Here is a 20,674-nt window from a genome sequence, read left to right on the forward strand (position 1 = left end):
TGCTCAATAATCAGTTGATGGTGCCCAGAATCTTTTTGAATTAGATCGTCACTGAAAACTAGTCACGAGTCAACATCGTATAACCAACATTTTGGATGAGAAAGAACAGCAGCCAAATGGAATGTGGGGGTTCAAGATGTTTATATGAATGTGAGAGAGAGTAATAGTTTGAAACGGGGCCTTTAGGGTTAGCTATACACTCGTGCTGGAACCTAATCGAGGGTTCGGGGTGGTTTATACATAGAATAACAAATACTCGGGGATGAGTTACAGACTGGAATCTAATCGAGGGGTTCGGGGTGGTTTATATACAGAATAACAGATACCAGGGAGTGAGTTACAGACTGGAATCTAATCGAGGGGTTTGGGGTGGTTTATATATAGAATAACAGATTCCCGGGAGTGAGTTAGAGACTGGAATCTAATCGAGGGGTTCGGGTTGGTTTATATATAGAATAACTGATACCTGGGATTGAGTTACAGACTGGAATCTAATCGAGGGGTTCGGGTTGGTTTATATATAGAATAACAGATACCTGGGAGTGAGTTACAGACTGGAATCTAATCGAGGGGTTCGGGTTGGTTTATATATAGAATAACAGATACCCGGGAGTGAGTTACAGACTGGAATCTAATCGAGGGGTTCGGGGTGGTTTATATATAGAATAAAGGATACCCGGGAGTGAGTTACAGACTGGAATCTAATCGGGGGTTTTGGGGTGGTTTATATATAGAATAACAGATACCTGGGAGTGAGTTGCAGACTGGAATCTGTTTGGGGGTTGAGGTGGATTATATATAGAATAACAGATACCTGGGAGTGAGTTGCAGACTGGAATCTGTTTGGGGGTTGAGGTGCATTATATATAGAATAACAGATACTTGAGAATGAGTTATAGACGGGAATCTATTTGATTTCAGCGAAGTCAAGCTGTCACATTATAAAATCTCCTGGTTTTCTGCCGATGAATTTATGATGTATTTTTGCATATGCACTTCAAGCTGAGGCAGAATCCAGGGTCCAACACATTACCTAAGTTGTGCCTTGCAACCTGAAGAAGAGCAATGATGCAACAAAAACAGCACAGAATCTAAGAAAAATGATGATAGTGTTAATAAAATTAGTTTTGTTCTTCAAAAGAGCTTTGAATATCTTTGTGAATCACTCCGCCTTCCATCCTGGAAATCCCTCACACAGATCAGCACAATAAGTACATTTCCTGTCTGCGGCCAGAGGCTGCAATGTGATAAAAACAGCCCACCTACATTTTACTGAGATTATTGCTGCAGGGTGCTGGGGAGATCTGCCCTGCTCTGAGATAAAGAGTGCTGTGTGATTCTTTACGTCCATCTGAGATGACAGACCAGGCCTCTCATTTAATTGGCTGCCCCTGCAACACTGTAGTGTCCCCTCACTGATCGCGTGTTCAAATTTCAGGTACGGAGCTTGATCCCATGAACTTCTGATTCTGAAATAAGAGGGAAGTCCGGAGAACCACGATCAAGACTGAGGCAGGGAGACTAGATTGGAACTGGTAACAGTGCAGTGAATGCATTGGGCCACATTGCTGGGAGTGTATAGGTGCTGGAGTGATCTTAATGAACCTGTCTGCGACTTAGTGACTAAGTACCTGCTCATCCCTTCCTTTCATTTAATGAGCTCCCTTGTCCACTATTTATGGCAACTCCTTCTTCCAGAGGTTAACATTTTCTGATTTCTCTTCAGATGCACCACTGCTGAGCTGAATAACAACATCATATTTATATTAATGCCCACTCCATTGCTTGGAGATTATTGAAACTTTCCTCACATGACTAAGATTAATGGTGGATCCGCTCTGCACAGTCGCCCAATTATCCAGACTAAATCCTCCTTATCCCAGGACATTTCCCCTGTGATTCAACCAATCAACAGGCAGGGGCTGGTTTAGCACAGGGCTAAAGAGCTGGCTTTTAAACCAGGAAGATTTTACAATGACATTTGTGACAGTTTCGTCGTTTTTCCTGGAAAGAGTCTAGTTGGCAGGTCTTTCGCTTGATTTCGCTTCCTCCACCCCTCAGCCCAGGCTCAAGAGCTTACCCATCATCGCTTTCTGATTGGTTGCTGCAAGATGCCCTGACCTTCCATGTTTGATAGGTGTGGGCAGTCGCGTGTGATGTGTTATCTGAGTTGGTCTAACATCGACTGCAACTGGATGCAGTGAGACTCGAATCAGGCTTCCTACACAGGAGATGGTCCAACACTGTTTTATTGAACTTACTTGTTGCTGTACATAATCTGCTGTGGGTCGACACTCTATTAATCTAAACTGATAACCTCAGACTGGCTTGACCAGACTAGCTCTCTGTCACATGGAGAAGGTGCTCATGGCCTTGTGCACTCTAACTATCTCTGTAGCTGTATCCAGTGAGAAGTAAAGGCAGAGTCTTCATGCCTCGTGTCTTTTATAGTGGTAATGTCCTGTCTGGTGATTGGTTGTTCTGTGTCGTGTGTGTTCATTGGTTATCCTGGGCGAAATTCTCCGACCCCACGCAGGGTCGGAGAATAGGCGGGAAGCGGCGTTATTTCCGCTCCCGCAGGTTTTTCAATTCTCCCGCCGGTCATAAACCGGCGTTATGCAAATCCCGCCGGCAGCCTGTGAAAACAGCTGGCGCCGGCGGGATTTCATTTTTTAAAAAACTTACCTCAAATCTCTGGCCCGGATGGGCCGAAGTCCCGCCACTGGGAGGCCTTCTCCCGCCGCCGAGGTTTAAACCACCTTGGTGGCGGCGGGCTCAGCGGCGCGAGCAGGCCCCCGGGGTCCTGGGGGGGTGGGGGCGATCGGACCCGGGGGGGTGCCCCCACGGAGGCCTGGCCCGCGATCGGGGCCCCCCGCTCACTCTGCGGGGCAGTGCCGTGGCGGCACTCTTTCTCCTTCCGCTCCGCCACGGCCTCTGCCATGGCGGACGCGGAGGAGAACCCCGCATCGCGCATGCGCCGGAAGTCTGACGTCACTGCCGGCGCATGCGCCGACCGCCGAAAGCCTTTCGGCCAACCCCGCTTCCGACGGCGCCGGGTGTTTGCGCCAGTCTTCTGGTGCAAACTGCTCCAGCGCGGGGCTGGCCCCCAAAGGTGGGGAGAATTCCCCACCTTTGGGGAGGCGCGACCCCTGAGTGGTTGGCGCCACTCCCCTACGCCGGCACCCTCCGTCACGCCGGGTAGGGGACAATCCAGCCCCCTGTGTGTCAATCACTGCCTGTCTGCTTCTCATTATATCCATGAGTGAATATTATGACATCTCCCCTTTTTGAAATAAATTTTGGAATGTGGCTGTATATACATGTGTGACTATGTACAAGTGGTGAGTGAATGAACATATTTACATGGGAAGGTGTCTATTGTGCAGATACAGAGCAAACTGAACAAAATTTACAGGATTCAAGTCCATAGATTCAGTCTTTGTGGTGGGCGACAAATTCTTGTTGATCGCCTCGGAGGTGGAGGGTGGGACGCCGGCACCTGGACAGGCGGGATGGCTGCCAGATCGGTGGCCTCGTGGGCAGGCTGGACAGATCGGTGGCCACGGGGTGCGAGATGTCCTGAGGCGGCATGATGACATGAAATAAAATGAAAATTGCTTATTGTCACGAGTAGGCTTTAATGAAGATACTGTGAAAAGCCCCTCGTCGCCACATTCCGGCGCCTGTCCGGGGAGGCTGGTACGGGAATCGAACCGTGCTGCTGGCCTGCTTGGTCTGCTTTAAAAGCCAGCGATTTAGCTGAGTGAGCTAAACCAGCCCCATGCGGAGAAGTGCGATCAGGTGGTGGGCAGGCAACTTTGCGCAGCGCCCTCCTGTTGTGCTGAAGAATGGAGCTATCAGCCATTTAACAACTAAAGACCTGGGGGAAGCCTGTCTGATGACAACAGCTGGGACTGACCCCCTCCCTCAGGTAACTGGACGCGAACAACATCTTCTGGAGCCAGTGCAGGCAGATCCGTGGCATGAGCATCATACGTGATCTTCTGCTGGTCCCTGGATCGCTGCACCTTCTGCAGCACCGTGAGGTGGTCAAGGTCTGGAACATGGATGGCTGGAACAGTCGTCCGCAGGTTACGGTTCATGAACAGCTGCGCCGGAGACAAACCAGTAACACTGTGGATAGCACTGTGGATAGCACTGTGTCTTCACAGCGCCAGGGTCCCAGGTTCGATTCCCCGCTGGGTCAGTGTCTGTGCGGATTCTGCACATTCTCCCCGTGTCTGCGTGGGTTTCCTCCGGGTGCTCCGGTTTCCTCCCACAGTCCAAAGATGTGCAGGTTAGGTGGATTGGTCATTCTAAATTGCCCTTAGTGACCAAAAAGGCCTGGAGGGGTTATTGGGTTGCGGGGATAGGGTGGAAGTGAGGGCTTAAGTGGGTCGATGCAGACTCGATGGGCCGAATGGCCTCCTTCTGCACTGTATGTTCTATGTCAGAATCGGAGATGTTTCAATGAGACTGCCGGCGATTCTCCTAAAATCCAGAGAGTAAAGGCCCAAATTGACTCACTTTCTCCTATAGACCCACGCCCTGCATTTGAGGAATAAATCAAGAGGACCTTTTTTTGTATCCCTGTGGTGAGTCTATCCTTTCTTAGGTTTATGAGAACATTTGCATAGTTACCTTGGACAACAGATCTTTGGAGAAAATATCAGGCAGTGCAGTAAGTCTGTCACTGGCCCTTCAGCTCTGGGACCTGCATTCAAAGCGGGCTCACACTGAGGAGATAGAAGCCTCCATCCTGGACTGGTACTGGGCCATTTTCAGCTCACTTCCCAGTGGCTGGAGAAATGGAACTAAGGTTATAGTTTCAGGATCAGAGGTTGGTCGTTTGGGACAAATCTGGGGAAATGTCTTCATCCGGAAGGTTGGGACTTGTTGGAATTCTCTATCCCAGAGGGCTATGGACAGCAGCTCTCCCAGAATTGCTGCCACATCTCTCTGGGGTCAGCTGTTTTGCCCCGACTCTGAACTGAGACTGGAGTCCATAGGCCAGACCGATAGCCCTGACAGAGTGCTGCACTGTCAGTGCTGTGTCACAGATGAGGCACATACCAGTTCTCTCAGGTGAGAGTAGGATGGGGGGTGTAGGGGTGGTTCTCTCTGGTGAGAGTAGGATGGGGGGGGGGGTGTGGGGGTGGTTCTCTCTGGTGAGAGTAGGATGGGGGGGGTGGTTCTCTCTGGTGAGAGTAGGATGGGGGGGTGGGGGGGGGTGGTTCTCTCTGGTGAGAGTAGGATGGGGGGGGGCGTGGGGGGTGGTTCTCTCTAGTGAGAGTAGGATGGGGGGGTGTGGGGGGGTGGTTCTCTCTAGTGAGAGTAGGATGGGGGGGGTGTGGGGGTGGTTCTCTCTGGTGAGAGTAGGATGGGGGGGTGGGGGGGGTGGGGGGGGTGGTTCTCTCTGGTGAGAGTAGGATGGGGAGTTGTGGGGGGTGGTTCTCTCTGGTGAGAGTAGGATGGGGGGGTGTGGGGGGTGGTTCTCTCTGGTGAGAGTAGGATGGGGGGTGTGGGGGGTGGTTCTCTCTGGTGTCTTGGACAATATTCATCCCTCTGCCAACATCACTAAAATCATTCAATAGTTGTTGCTGTTTGTGGGATCTTGCTGTGTGACAATTGGCAGCTGTGTTGTGTACGTTATAACAGTGGCCACCCTTCAAAAGCCCTTCATTACCCTTCACAAGGGGACAGTCTGTCGTTGTGAATTCAGTACAAACCTTGCCCTGATTACAGACTAAACTTGCTCCCTGAGCTTGAAGGATTGGGAATGTGTTGAGTGATCAAACTTGCCAATGAGCAGGCAGACTCCTCGGGGAGTTGGCGTTTTGAGGTGTGTAAGGAACAACAACGAGACCACCTCCACGGTCAGCGGGGGTGGAGGGTGGGGAGGGGAGGGGGGGGGCGGAAGGTTGGGGAGGGGGGGAGATGGACGTGACCAGGGAAAGGGAGAGCATCTTTTGGGGAAACCGGGACGGGGGAGGGGCCTGTTTCCCCAAAAGATGCCATCCCTTTCCCTGGACACGACCGCACCCTCTCCCCCTCCCCCCCACCCTGGCCGGATGGATTCAGGTTCAAATTTACCCCACATCTTTCTCGCGCTCATTGAAAAGTTTATTGAACAGCATGACATGTCCATAGATCTGTCAAACCGGACACAAGAGAGATCCCCGTGACACACTGTGCCATGGAATATTCCGGAAGCATTGATACAGAGCTAAAAATAACTGTCTGCCAAATCTCAGTTTGCCAGGATTTCACTGACCGAGAGATTCATTCCCAACAGCAGCAGAAATACAAGGATTATTACTCACACTGACCAGTTTAAATACCAGGGGCTTGAGTTATCAGTTGGGTCATTAATTTTCAGATCGAAAAGGTCCATTACACAGATTGATGAATAATAAAAAGAATTCATAGAATGCAGCACAGAAAGAGGCCATTCCGACCATGTAGCTCTTTGGCCGAGCAGTTCAATTTATTCTAATTCCCTTTGTCTTTTTCCCACAGCTCTGGGATATTTTGCCCCTTCAAGTATTTATCTGCTGTGTTGCTGATCTAAATCGATAATTCCCTTTTAAATCTACTGTACGCTGTCTGTCCCTATGCTGTACACTGCAATATGTACTGCACTAATATGTTTGACAATAAAATACTGCACAATGTGATACATGACTGTGCTGTAAGCTGCATACTCTTTAATGTGCTGCACTGTGTCCTGTTGAATGTCGAAATGTGCAGGGCATTGCAAAATGTTAGAAATTGCTGAACACCGAAAATCTTAACCCTGATCTGTTTTGCAGTACAGCGTATCCTACACCACACAACTTCATACTGAACCTGCTACAGACGGTAAACTGCTGTGTACTCTAGACATACAGGACACACTAACCTGAAGTGCTGTGTACTGTAACGTGTACACCACAACATGTTGTACATCACATTGTTCTCAGCTTTGCCACCTGCTGTCCATGGTATCCAGGCTAAACAAACAAACACTAATCCCAGATACCCAGCAGGTCAGGTAGTGTCTGTGGATAAAACCTGAGTTAAATATTTGGGGTTACAGAGGAGCCGGGAGTGCAGGAGGCGAAAGAGGCCGGTGTTCTGGCCTTTGCGTCCCTGGTAGCCCGGCGGAGGATTCAGTGGAAGGATGCGAGGCCCCCAAGCGTGGAGACCTGGGTCAACGATATGGCGGGGTTCATCAAATTGGAAAGAGTGAAATTTGCCTTAAGGGGATCGGTGCAAAGGTTCTTCAGGCGGTGGTAACCGTTCCTAGACTTCCTGGCAGAGGGGTAGAAAAGGGCCAGTAGCAGCAGCAACCCGGGGGTGCGTCTCTTCGTCTTGTTTGGAAGGGGCGTGTATATTTGTTCAATGTTGATTGTGGGTGCTAATTTATTTCTTTTTTGTATATTATGGGGGGGGGAGTTTGTTTCTTTTCTTTTTGTATTTTGTTATTGATATTTTGTGAAAATTTTAATAAATTTTTTTTTTTAAAACCTGAGTTAATGTTTTGGGTGGAAGTTCCTTGATCAGAAATCTCTGTCTCTCTCTCTCTCTCTCTCTCTCCACTGCCTGACCTGTTGAATATTTACAGCATTTTCTGTTAATAATTTCAGATTCTGAGCTTTCCGCAGTATTTTTGCTTTTGGACTAATCTGGATTGGGTTTTGTTTCCTTTTCCAGCTCAGCAGAATTCTCACAAGGTCAATGATGGATGGTGGGCTTACAAAGAGGTAGTACAGGGAAGCTTTGTCCCAGGTAAGTGTGAGTTTACAATGTTCTTCATCCTTAAACACAAACCCCGCCGTGCCCAGTGACATTGGCAGTCGGATGTTACATAGAATGAGCTTCTGATCAAAGACAAGACAATTATTTCTATTAACCTGTGGGGTAGGAGCTGACGTAACATTGGACAGATCTCCGTTACAGCTGAGGATGGACATTCGGCCCATCTTCATCCCTGCATCTAGACAGAGCTCTAGAACCACCCCCCTCCCCACCATCGCAGATTCCAATTATAACACAGCCACAGTGAGTTCAGGAAAATCAGTCTGTGTTGGTGCCGATCCTAATCCCATGGCAAGGTCTCCAAAATACCCTTTTCCCATTTCCTTCAAGGAACGATACAGCACAGAGGCCATTCCCCTCCTCGTTCCACACCTGAAATATTTTCCTCATCAAGTAATTATCGAATTCTTTTTTGAAAGTTATTGATGCAATTGAAGAATTGATGCAAAGAGAGACATGCTGCTGAATCTTTTCATCTTCAGCTCATCAGGTCAAACACTAGGGGCGGGGGTGTCCGGCCTCCCAGCTGCATGTTTCTCCGTAGTGGAGGTGGCGCACTGCTCACTGCCGGCGGGAGCAAAGAATCCTGTCGCGGTCCATGGGATTTCCCATTGAACGCACCTCTCGCCGCCGGGAAACCCGGGGTGCAGGTTCACCATTGATGGGACCAGAAGATGCCCCTACGAGAATGGCCTGATACCCCTCCCCACAAGGAGCCATTTCACCTGGAAAAGAGTTGGTGCTCAGGGAGGGTACCGGTTCCAAAACCAAATGAATCCAAAAGACTATGTGGGGGCGAAACCCACGCAGACACGGGGAGAATGCGCAAACTCCACACGGACAGTGACCCAGAACCGGGATCGAACCCGGGTCCTCACTGCCGTGAGGCAGCAGTGCTAACCACTGTGCCACCGTGCCGCCCCTCAGTGACACTACTTTTAATGAGACCTAAACCTTCAATTGCACAAGGACCTAAAGTAAAATTATTTTTAAAAATGAGAAAACTCAGCTGTCGTCTCCCGTTAGTGTGTGAAATTAGTGCAAGAATTTGATTTAGTCCATGCAGGTATTTATTGTGATGTACATTCAAGCCTGGGGTTGAACGTGTATACACACAGGCCTGGGGTTTCATGTGGATATATGCAATCCTGGGGTTGAATCTGTACACATGTGTACACACACTGGCCCGGGGTTTAACATGTACACGCACTGGCCTGGGGTTTAATGTGTACACACACTGGCCCGGGGTTTAATGTGTACACACACTGGCCCGGGGTTTAATGTGTACACGCACTGGTCCGGGGTTTAATGTGTACACACACTGGCCTGGGGTTTAATGTGTACACACACTGGCCCGGGGTTTAATGTGTACACGCACTGGTCCGGGGTTTAATGTGTACACACACTGGCCTGGGGTTTAATGTGTACACACACTGGCCCGGGGTTTAATGTGTACACGCACTGGCCCGGGGTTTAATGTGTACACGCACTGGTCCGGGGTTTAATGTGTACACGCACTGGCCCGGGGTTTAACGTGTAAACACGCTGGCCCGGGGTTTAACATGTACATGCACAGGCCTGGCATTTAACGTGTAAACACACTTGCCCGGGGTTTAACATGTACACACACTGGCCCGGCGTTTAATGTGTACACACACCGGTCTGAGGTTTAATGTGTACACACACTGGTCCGGGGTTTAATGTGTACACACACTGGCCCAGGGTTTAATGTGTACACACACTGACCCGGGGTTTAATGTGTACACACACTGGCCCAGGGTTTAATGTGTACACACACTGGCCTGGGGTTTAATGTGTACATGCACTGGTCTGAGGTTTAATGTGTACACACACTGGCCCGGGGTTTAATATATATACGCACTGGCCCGGGGTTTAATGTGTACACACACTGGCCTGGGGTTTAACATGTACATGCACAGGCCTGGCATTTAACGTGTAAACACACTTGCCCGGGGTTTAACATGTACACACACTGGCCCGGCGTTTAATGTGTACACACACTGGTCTGAGGTTTAATGTGTACACACACTGGTCCGGGGTTTAATGTGTACACGCACTGGTCCGGGGTTTAATGTGTACACGCACTGGCCCGGGGTTTAATGTGTACACACACTGGCCTGGGGTTTAACATGTACATGCACAGGCCTGGCATTTAACGTGTAAACACACTTGCCCGGGGTTTAACATGTACACACACTGGCCCGGCGTTTAATGTGTACACACACTGGTCTGAGGTTTAATGTGTACACACACTGGTCCGGGGTTTAATGTGTACACACACTGGCCCAGGGTTTAATGTGTACACACACTGGTCCGGGGTTTAATGTGTACACACACTGGCCCAGGGTTTAATGTGTACACACACTGACCCGGGGTTTAATGTGTACACACACTGGCCCAGGGTTTAATGTGCACACACACTGGCCCGGGGTTTAATGTGTACATGCACTGGTCTGAGGTTTAATGTGTACACACACTGGCCCGGGGTTTAATGTATACACACACTGATCTGAGGTTTAATGTGTACACACACTGGCCCGGGGTTTAATATATATACGCACTGGCCTGGGGTTTAATGTGTACACACACTGGCCTGGGGTTTAATATGTACACGCACTGATCTGAGGTTTAATGTGTACACCCTCTGGCCTGGGGATTAATGTGTACACACACTGGCCTGGGGTTTAATGTGTACATGCACTGATCTGAGGTTTAATGTGTACACACACTGGCCTAGGGTTTAATGCGTACATGCACTGGTCTGAGGTTTAATGTATACACACACTGATCTGAGGTTTAATGTGTACACACACTGGCCCGGGGTTTAATATGTATACACACTGGCCCGGAGTTTAATGTGTACACCCACTGGCCCGGGGTTTAATGTGTACATGCACTGGCCTGAATGTCTTTGTTAATGGAGGAAACTGATTACTGGTTGCCCATCGAGTCTGCACCGGTCCTTGGAAAAAGCACCCTACTTAAGTCCACACTTGCACCCCATCCCCGTAACCCAGTAACCCCACCTACCGTTTTGGACACTAAGGGCATTTTATCATGGCCAATCCACCTAACTGTGGGTGGAAACCGGAGCACCCGGAGGAAACCTACGCAGACATGGGTGAACATGCAAACTCCGCACAGACAATAACCCAAGCCAGGAATCGAACCTGGGACCCTGGTGCTGTGAAGCAACAGTGCTAACAACTGTGCTACCGTGCAGCCCACTCTGGATGTGTCTGACATCCTCTGAATGTACCTTATTTGTACAGTAACACTTACAAGTATAACTCTATAATAATATTTACACAGTATAACTCTAAGCTGTGGTATACATAGAATCGTAAATGCTATTGTGCCGAAAGAGGCCATGCCCTCAAACAATTATGAAAAGGATCCTACTGCTCCGGTGTCTCTGCACAAGCTCTGCTATATATTCAGCCACTCTCCTCCAAGGAGAGATGGAACACCTGATTCTGCATATCCACTCCCTGTGATAGGGACCAGACTCACTCGGAAAGATGTTTTCCCCTCCTCTCGCTCATTCTCTCTGAGAATTTTCAATCGATGATCGAGTGGAAACGTTATGCAGTCTTGGTCTCTCCTTGTAATTTGTAAATCTCCTCTTAGCATTCTCTCTTCCAACGGGAGCAGTTCCTGAGCTTCTAATCCTGTCCCATTCCTGGTGGCTCCACACTCTATACAATCTCTTGTCTCGATGTCCTTTCGAGAACGGGTTCCACTATCCCAGAACTGTGACCCCAAAACATCTGTCACCGGATTCCCTCTCGTATTCTACGTTACTGAAATTGGTAACGGGGAAAGGCTAACTTAAGGAAACCGGCAATATCTCTGTCACTTTACACCATTCAGCGTGTCCCGCAGTCCATCACAATCAAAGAGCTACTTTGCAAGTGCGGTAACTGCTGTCATGTAGGAAACGTAGCAGCCAATTCGCACACAGCAAGATCCCACAACCAGCAATGTGATCCTTGACCAGATCATCTGCCTTCTTGTGACGCTGACTGGGTGAGAAACCTGAAATAATAACCAAAAACGCTGGAAAAGACTTGGCAACAGCTGTGGAAAGAGAAATGGAGCTAACATTTCGAGGTCCGTTCAGGGCTGAACCAAATCCTGCTTGTAGGTTCCAACTGGTATTTGTTGCTGTTTATGTTTCACATGAAGCACCTCCAATTCCTTACTCCATCTCCATTTGTCAGAATCTCCTCTATTTCATTCTCCTGCATTTGTTTTTCTAACTGCCTCTTAAAAAAAAAAACTCCTTATGCGAAGGGGCCGGGGAGATCCCGTGGAGGTGTAAAAATGACCTGATTTTGGAATTACTAACCCCCACTCCCGGCACCCCCAATTTTCACCAGCGCAGTTTAGGGTGTGGGCTTGTTCAGGTTGTGAGCCCCTGGGGCCCAGCTGCCTCCACACTCTAATGGATGTCTGGGATATCAGCCAAGCCTGATAATACATTCTTTGCTGTAAGCCCAGATATCCATTAATGTTAAAATGGCTGAGCCCCAGAAAAAACATTGCTTCATTGACAGCCTGGCTCTCTGATCTATGCTGTCAATTGCACAATGTTTATTTACATAAGATAAAGAGATTTGAAGTACTTGCAGTTTCTGGGGTCGAGATGAATATAACTTTTATTGACCTAGCGGGAGCTGAGTTTTTTTTTAAGAACATAGAAAGTTATGATGAATGACTTTTCACAAGCTCTTTTGGCGCATCATAAAATCATAGAATTCTACAGTACAGTAGGAGGCCATTTGGCCCATCGAGTCTGCACCGGTCCTTGAAAGAGTACCCTACATAAGCCCATGCCTCCACCCTATCCCCGTAACCCAGTAACCCAATCGAACGTTTTGGACACTAAGAGCAATTTATCACGGCCAATCCACCTAACCTGCACATATTTGGACTGTGGGAGGAAACCAGAGCATCCGGAGGAAACCCACGCAGACACGGAAAGAAAATGCAAACTCCACACAGGTAGTCATCCATTGTCACAATAGAGTTCATTACTTCTAGGCAGAGTGTATAGTGAGTGAATGGGCATAGAAATGTATAGCTTGTCATGGAGGGAATGGGGGACCTTGGGGATTAGAAAGGGCATAAGATGACATGAATGGGGCATGGGGAGTTTGCGGGGTGATGGCGAATGAGGAGTGAGTGCTATAGGGCCATATTGTTTTTATTATAACTGGAACAATATCCCAGGTGGGTTTGTTAGATAGCTCACCTGCGCACCTGACTGTCCCCAAACTATTTCCAGGGCGATGGGCCCAAATTCTGTCTGCACCCAACATGCCCCCCCCTCCCCCTCCCCCCACCCCCCGCACCCCTGGAACAAAAATGCTGTCTTGGTTGGCACATTCTCCAGGGGCAGGCTGGTGTGCGGAGCTGGGAAATTTCCCAAATTCTGCTATCTACCTTGTGCATGAAAATCCAGCCCTGTGTGGGGGAACTACAAGAGGACATCCAGTTCCTGAATGTTCATCCCTGGCCTGTGTCTGTATCCCTGTGAGCCTAATCGCTACCTTCACATTAAAAAGGGTTGAAAGTGTATTGGTTGCAGATTGCCAGGTCTAAAAGCACCAGGAATCAATGCAATGGATCATTTAATACAAAGCTGTAACTGGGATGAAAGCATCAGATGAAATTCTGTCCGGGTCCCAGAGCACAGAGTGGGCAGACTGTGGCAATGTGTTCTCCCTGGACCTTGAATGGAAGTGCCTTAAGTGATGGTTTATACCTCTGCCATTGATTTCTGTAAGTTAATGCTCAGTATAGTGGGTTCAGTTCTGGCTCCAGGTTTTGTGTGAGTGTATTATTGAATGGAACTGAACTGGACACAGTAATTCAGCCGAGTGCAGCATTAACTAAAGTGTTGAGTGCCACTGTACTGAGTCAAAGGCGATGGTTAATGCTTTGTGTGTGTCTCAGTGTCGGCTCCTCACAACCTTCAATAAGCGCCAAGTTACAGGGAACCATTCAGTCCTGTTTGATAGTGTACAGCTAGTAGTGTCTCACCGTCAGCTGCTGTTGCTTGTTGCTGCCGGCTGGGTCTCTGATCCTTGCTCTCTCACCCCTGAATCAGGAAGTGTGAGTTCAGGTCCCCATCTCCAGAAACAAGAGGACAGAATGCAGCCTGCTGCTCCCAGTGCAGTACTGAAGGAGCGCAATATTATCAGAGGTGCTTGGCGGGATCCTCCGTCCAATGTGGCCGGAATCGCGAAATGTGATTGGGCAGATAATTATGCGTGAGCCGAAAATCGTGGCCGGCGTGGGCGCCCGACGGAACGCCGTGCTCCGGTGCCTCAACAGCGGCATCAATGCGTTCCACTCTGCACATACAGTAAATGCCATTGGCATACCATTAACGGGCCTGACCCCGTATTCTCCGGGGCTCCCGCGATGCCCGTCTCCGCCACGAAGAATTACCGACGGCGAGATCAAGAAACAGGCGCCGTGGCTGCTGACAGAGCGAGAAGGGGATGGACACGTTTCCAGAGGTGTGACCATGGGCTGCCGGCCCTGCCGCTGGCACGACTGGCTGAGAGGGGAGGGGGCGTCTGCCAGGGCCGGACGGGGGAGAGAAGTAGCGAGGGATGGGGGGAGGCGACCAGGGGTCGGGGTGATCCCTCAGTCTGGGATGTCCAGGCACAGACTGCCATTGCTGCAGCCTGCAAGGCAGCCATCTTGCTGCGCACCCCACTGTCCACCCACCGTGGGCCCTGGTTGTACGGAATGACACCGGTTGTGTCCGTGCCACCACTTTGCCTCTCCGCATTCCGCCACCCCCCCACCGCAGCTCCTTCCATGATTCTTACCTGCCTCACGACGGGGTGCGGCCTTGAGTTGGCACTAACAGTGGATCTGGACCAAGGGATGGAAAATGATGGCAAACCACATTGTGAAGAGCTCTGGTGCTACACGTCATTTGACAACGTGTGACTCCTGCCCGTGGTGACACATTCACTGTCCACCTGGGTGCGAGTGAGCATGCAAGCTGGCCATTCCATCACATGGTCCCACCAAATCCTTGGGGTGGCGGATGTGGGGACAGGGTTGAGGTTGAGACGGAGGGGCAGGGTACAAGGGCGATGTGCGATGTCCGACCTTGGGTCCTCATCCTGTGCCAACATCCAACATCCTCCCTTCACTCTCCCCCAATCCACCCAATCCCAGCGCTCCCTCTGCAGCCAGCCCAGCCCATCCATCACACCTTCTGAAAGAGCGTCGAGGCAGTTTGGAACATTGTGCACAGGTGGTTAATTTGAACATAATGGGTGAACATCTCTTTAACGGGTTGTGCCCAATACCTAATGCTATCCTGCTTGGGTGTCTCAGATGGCACCGTGCATCCCTGTTCTGCCTTCTGCCCACCCCATACGCCGGGGACAAAAGGAGGGAGTCCTAGGTGGTGGTGTGTTCTGGAACCTCCCCTGTGGAAGTCACTGGCACAGTCCCCATCACCTCCTCCTCCCTCGGAATGCGCGGTGGCCCGTGGGTTACGTCTTGGGATGGGGGTGAGACCAGAGCAATCACTTGGGGAATCCCTCAGCACTCCCTCAGTACTGACCCTCTGACAGTGCGACACTCCCTCAGTACTGACCCTCTGACAGTGCAGCACTCCCTCAGTACTGACCCACTGACAGTGCAACACTCCCTCAGTACTGACCCTCTGACAGTGCAGCACTCCCTCAGTACTGACCCTCTGACAATGCTGCACTCCCTCAGTACTGACCCTCTGACAGTGCGGAACTCGCTCAGTACTGACCCTCTGACAGTGCGGCACTCCCTCAGTACTGACCCTCTGACAGTGCAGCACTCCCTCAGTACTGACCCTCTGACAGTGCGGCACTCCCTCAGTACTGACCCTCTGACAGTGCGGCACTCCCTCAGTACTGACCCTCTGACAGTGCGGCACTCCCTCAGTACTGACCCTCTGACAGTGCGGCACTCCCTCAGTACTGACCCTCTGACAGTGCGGTACTCCCTCAGTACTGACCCTCTGACAGTGCAGCACTCCCTCAGTACTGACCCTCTGACAGTGCAGCACTCCCTCAGTACTGACCTTCTCACAGTGCAGCACTCCCTCAGTACTGACCCTCTGACAGTGCAGCACACCCTCAGTACTGACCCTCTGATAGTGCGGCACTCCCTCAGTACTGACCCTCTGACAGTGCAGCACTCCCTCAGTACTGACCCACTGACACTGCGGCGCTCCCTCAGTACAGACTCTCTGACAATGCTGCACTCCCTCAGTACTGACCCTCTGACAGTGCAGCACTCCCTCAGTACTGACCCTCTGACAGTGCAGCACTCCCTCAGTACTGACCTTCTCACAGTGCGGCACTCCCTCAGTACTGACCCTCTGACAGTGCAGCACACCCTCAGTATTGACCCTCTGATAGTGCGGCACTCCCTCAGTGCTGACCCCCTGACAGTGCGGCACTCCCTCAGTACTGACCCTCTGACAGTGCAGCACTCCCTCAGTACTGACCCTCTGACACTGCGGCGCTCCCTCAGTACAGACTCTCTGACAATGCTGCACTCCCTCAGTACTGACCCTCTGACAGTGCGGAACTCCCTCAGTACTGACCCTCTGACAGTGCGGCACTCCCTCAGTACTGACCTTCTGACAGTGCAGCACTCCCTCAGTACTGACCCTCTGACAGTGCAGCATTCCCTCAGTACTGACCCTCTGACAGTGCAGCATTCCCTCAGTACTGACCCTCTGACAGTGCGGCACTCCCTCAGTGCTGACCCTCTGACAGTGCGGCACTCCCTCAGTACTGACCCTCTGACAGTGCGGCACTCCCTCAGTACTGACCCTCTGACAGTGCGGCACTCCCTCAGTACTGACCCTCTGACAGTGCGGCACTCCCTCAGTACTGACCCTCTGACAGTGCAGCACTCCCTCAGTACTGACCCTCTGACAGTGCAGCACTCCCTCAGTACTGACCCTCTGACAGTGCAGCATTCCCTCAGTACTGACCCTCTGACAGTGCAGCGCTCCCTCAGTACTGACCCTCTGACAGTGCAGCATTCCCTCAGTACCGACCCTCTGACAGTGCAGCGCTCCCTCAGTACTGACTCTGACAGTGCGGCACTCCCTCAGTACTGACCCTCTGACAGTGCAGCGCTCCCTCAGTCCTGACCCTCTGACAGTGCAGCACTCCCTCAGTACTGACCCTCTGACAGTGCGGCACTCCCTCAGTACTGACCCTCTGACAGTGCAGCATTCCCTCAGTACTGACCCTCTGACAGTGCAGCACTCCCTCAGTACTGACCCTCTGACAGTGCAGCATTCCCTCAGTACTGGCCCTCTGACAATGCAGCACTCCCTCAGTACTGACCCTCTGACAGTGCGGCACTCCCTCAGTACTGACCCTCTGACAGTGCGGCACTCCCTCAGTACTGACCCTCTGACAGTGCAGCACTCCCTCAGTACTGACCCTCTGACAGTGCAGCACTCCCTCAGTGCTGACCCTCTGACAGTGCGGCACTCCCTCAGTACTGACCCTCTGACAGTGCGGCACTCCCTCAGTACTGACCCTCTGACAGTGCAGCACTCCCTCAGTACTGACACTGACAGTGCAGCACTCCCTCAGTACTGACCCTCTGACAGTGCAGCACTCCCTCAGTACTGACCCTCTGACAGTGCGGCACTCCCTCAGTACTGACCCTCTGACAGTGCAGCACTCCCTCAGTACTGACCCTCTGACAGTACGGCACTCCCTCAGTACTGATCCTCTGACAGTGCGGCACTCCCTCAGTACTGACCCTCTGACAGTGCGGCACTCCCTCAGTACTGACCCTCTGACAGTGCAGCACTCCCTAATTACTGACCCTCTGACAGTGCGGCACTCCCTCAGTACTGACCCTCTGACAGTGCAGCACTCCCTCAGTACTGACCCTCTGACAGTGCAGCACTCCCTCAGTACTGACCCTCTGACAGTGCAGCACTCCCTCAGTACTGACCCTCTGACAGTGCGGCACTCCCTCAGTACTGACCCTCTGACAGTGCGGCACTCCCTCAGTACTGACCCTCTGACAGTGCGGCACTCCCTCAGTACTGACCCTCTGACAGTGCGGCACTCCCTCAGTACTGACCCTCTGACAGTGCAGCACTCCCTCAGTACTGACCCTCTGACAGTGCAGCACTCCCTCAGTACTGACCCTCTGACAGTGTCGGCACTCCCTCAGTACTGACACTGAAAGTGCAGCACTCCCTCAGTACTGACCCTCTGACAGTGCAGCACTCCCTCAGTACTGACTCTCTGACAGTGCGGCACTCCCTCAGTACTGACCCTCTGACAGTGCAGCACTCCCTCAGTACTGACCCTCTGACAGTGCGGCACTCCCTCAGTACTGACCCTCTGACAGTGCGGCACTCCCTCAGTACTGACCCTCTGACAGTGCGGCACTCCCTCAGTACTGACCCTTTGACAGTGCAGCACTCCCTAATTACTGACCCTCTGACAGTGCGGCACTCCCTCAGTACTGACCCTCTGACAGTGCAGCACTCCCTCAGTACTGACCCTCTGACAGTGCAGCACTCCCTCAGTACTGACCCTCTGACAGTGCAGCACTCCCTCAGTACTGACCCTCTGACAGTGCGGCACTCCCTCAGTACTGACCCTCTGACAGTGCGGCACTCCCTCAGTACTGACCCTCTGACAGTGCAGCCTGGATTTTGTGTTCAAGCCAATGAATATCTTTACCAGGTGATGCTGAGTGAGTGGTTGTTGGGCCTCCATTGCAGTCACTATCTCGAGGAGTGAAGGGATGAATATTGGAGTTTGGGACAAAAGCAGATTGAACCATCTTCCCTTTTCAATGTAGGACTAGATTTGGAAATTGTTGGTGAATGAGTTGAGTGTGTCCAGAAAGCAGGATAGTTCAGTGGAGTTGGGTTTATTGGTGGAGGCAGCACACAGGGAAACAAATACATTCACCCTTCACCCCTTACACTGCTTGTTCGGGCCGACATGACTGTTTGCATCTCTCTTGGGCCAGTGAAATGTTTTGTTTACGACAGAATGTGACAGCGTCTAATTTCTCCCATCAATTATAAACGCTCAGTGTAAGCGACTGCACCCCTCAGCTAAGATAACAGACTGTGTTAAACAATGTTGCAATGAGCCCTCTGTGCTGCTGTCTACCTGGGGAGAGCAGCACTGAGTTTCCAACGTTATTACAGATGACCACTGTTCTGTGGGAGTCTGATGATCTTCCTAAATGTCAGTTTTGAGGATTTGTGCTGTTTCTGTAATGAGCACACAGCAATAAGCCAACCCAGGGCACAGGAGACGCCGAGAGGGACATTATATTTATATATTATACACCTACACACATTTCACCCATCAATACAATTCCCGAGAGAAAAGGTCTGGAGCTGCAGACCTTTTGGAATCGGCGCCCTGTATCCCACTACCCCCCCTGTATCCCACTCCCCCCTGTATCCCTCTAACCCCCTTGTATCCCACTCCCCCCTGTATCCCACTCCCCCCCTGTATCCCACTCCCGCCTGTATCCCACTCCCCCCTGTATCCCACTCCCCCCTCTATCCCTCTACCCCCTTGTATCCCACTCCCCCCTGTATCCCACTCCCCCCTGTATCCCTCTACCCCCTGTATCCCACTCCCCCCCTGTATCCCACTCCCCCCCCTGTATCCCACTCCCGCCTGTATCCCACTCCCCCCCTGTATCCCACTACCCCCCGTATCCCAATCCCCCCTGTATCCCACTCCCCCTGTATCCCACTCCCCCCTGTATCCCACTCCCCCCCTGTATCCCACTCCCCCCTGTCTCCCACTCCCCCCTGTATCCCACTACCCCCTGTATCCCACTCCCGCCTGTATCCCACTCCCCCCTGTATCCCACTCCCCCCTGTATCCCACTCCCCCCCTGTATTCCACTCCCACCTGTATCCCACACCCCCCTGTATCCCACTACCCCCCCTGAATCCCACTACCCCCCCTGTATCCCTCTACCCCACTGTATCCCACTCCCCACTGTATCCCACTCCCCCCTGTATCCCACTACCCCCCCTGTATCCCACTACCCCCCTGTATCCCACACCCCTGTATCCCACCCCCCTGTATCCCACACCCCTGTATCCCCACTCCCCCCTGTATCCCACTCCCCCCTGTATCCCACTACCCCCCCTGTATCCCACTACCCCCCTGTATCCCACTACCCCCCCTGTATCCCACTACCCCCCCTGTATCCCACTACCCCCCCTGTATCCCTCTACCCCACTGTATCCCACTCCCCACTGTATCCCACTCCCCCCTGTATCCCACTACCCCCCCTGTATCCCACTACCCCCCCTGTATCCCACTCCCCCCATGTATCCCACACCCCCCTGTAATCCACACCCCCCCTGATACCCCACTCCCCCCTGTATCCCACTCTCCCCCCTGTATCCCACTACCCCCCCCGTATCCCACTACCCCCCTGTATCCCACTACCCCCCCCTGTATCCCACTACCCCCCCTGTATCCCTCTACCCCACTGTATCCCACTCCCCACTGTATCCCACTCCCCCTGTATCCCCACTACCCCCCGTATCCAATCCCCACTGTATCCCACTACCCCCCCCCCCCCCGTATCCCACTCCCCCTGTATCCCACTCCCCCCTGTATCCCACTACCCCCCGTATCCCAATCCCCCCTGTATCCCACTACCCCCTGTATCCCACTCCCCCCTGTATCCCACTACCCCCCCTGTATCCCACTCCCCCTGGTACTCCCACTACCCCCCTGTATCCCACCTACCCCCCTTATCCCACTACCCCCCCGTATCCCACTACCCCTGTATCCCA

General features: G+C 51.8%; 1 protein-coding gene across 3 annotated transcripts in view; it reads right to left on the minus strand.

The window, feature by feature from the left end:
- Window positions 1-20,674, minus strand: part of LOC119953253 (ran GTPase-activating protein 1-like) — a 1,177,855-nt gene that overhangs the window by 1,156,302 nt on the left and 879 nt on the right. The gene's annotated exons all lie outside the window — the stretch shown is intronic.

This window comes from Scyliorhinus canicula, chromosome 18 (genome assembly GCF_902713615.1).
Source record: "Scyliorhinus canicula chromosome 18, sScyCan1.1, whole genome shotgun sequence".
Classification (NCBI taxonomy): Eukaryota; Metazoa; Chordata; class Chondrichthyes; order Carcharhiniformes; family Scyliorhinidae; genus Scyliorhinus; species Scyliorhinus canicula.